The sequence below is a fragment of the Perkinsus marinus genome (assembly GCF_000006405.1).
Source record: "Perkinsus marinus ATCC 50983 genomic scaffold scf_1104296948246, whole genome shotgun sequence".
Lineage (NCBI taxonomy): Eukaryota > Perkinsozoa > Perkinsida > Perkinsidae > Perkinsus > Perkinsus marinus.
This window is the reverse complement of record NW_003210240.1, coordinates 1-926: the sequence shown is the minus strand read 5'-3', so window position 1 is coordinate 926 and position 926 is coordinate 1. Positions and strand designations below refer to the sequence as shown.

At 47.4% G+C, this 926-nt stretch overlaps 3 non-coding genes across 3 annotated transcripts; all 3 read left to right on the top strand.

Annotated features, from left to right (window-relative positions):
• Nucleotides 1–152: 152 nt before the first annotated feature.
• Pmar_PMAR014737 lies at nucleotides 153–224 on the top strand. The gene has a single exon. It is a non-coding gene; the product is annotated as a tRNA-Thr (tRNA).
• A 96-nt stretch (nucleotides 225–320) lies between these two features.
• Nucleotides 321–392, top strand: Pmar_PMAR014736. Its single transcript has one exon. It is a non-coding gene; the product is annotated as a tRNA-Thr (tRNA).
• A 102-nt stretch (nucleotides 393–494) lies between these two features.
• On the top strand, nucleotides 495–566 carry Pmar_PMAR014735. The gene has a single exon. It is a non-coding gene; the product is annotated as a tRNA-Thr (tRNA).
• The last annotated feature ends 360 nt before the right edge of the window (nucleotides 567–926 follow it).

Sequence of the window (926 nt, the reverse complement as noted above, 5' to 3'; positions counted from 1 at the left end):
CAGAGCGTCGGCTCTGTGAGCAGAAGGTCGTCAGTCCATCTGACAAGTGGCTTATAGCACCATAAATTTCTGTCTGTACGAGAAGCAGGAGCAGGATGGCCCATTCTGTGAAGGGGACAGGAAAATTATTGATTCATATAGTCACTGTGTGTGCCACTTTAGCTTAGTGGTAGAGCGTCTGCTTCGTAAGCAGAAGGTCGTCAGTTCAATCCTGGCAAGTGGCTTACAGCAGCATTAGGCTCTAGTCGGGTATGAGGAGCAGGTTTGCTCACTCCGCAAAGGATACAGGAAGATTATTGATTTATGCACTTATTTTGTGTGCCACTTGAGCTTAGTGGCAGAGCGTCTGCTTTGTAAGCAGAAGGTCGTCAGTTCAATCCTGGCAAGTGGCTTATAGCACCATAAATTTCTGGTCTGGTACGAGAACCAGGAGCAGGATGGCCCATTCTGTGAACGGGACAGGGAAATTATTGATTCATATACTTAATCTGTGCGTCACTTTAGCTTAGTGGTAGAGCGTCTGCTTCGTAAGCAGAAGGTCGTCAGTTCAATCCTGGCAAGTGGCTTACAGCAGCATTAGGCTCTAGTCGGGTATGAGGAGCAGGAGCAGGTTTGCTCACTCCGCAAAGGATACAGAAAGATTATTGATTCAACTTTGCTCGCTCATTGGTCCACTCCCTCTACTCAATTCTACAAAATACTCAACACTGCGGACGACCTGTTATCTGCTATCATTCAGTCATTTAGTTAGATGGGAGTAGTGGGTAGTGGAGTGAAAGCATCGCACGTTGCGACAGAAATCGAGTGGGACCCGAAAGTCCCAACCGCGAAATTCTGCGAATAATCATTCCCAAAATTGCAACAGTGGATGCTTCGCTCCGCGCGAGTAGTGGTAGCGAGGTTACATGAATCTCTAACCAGCCACA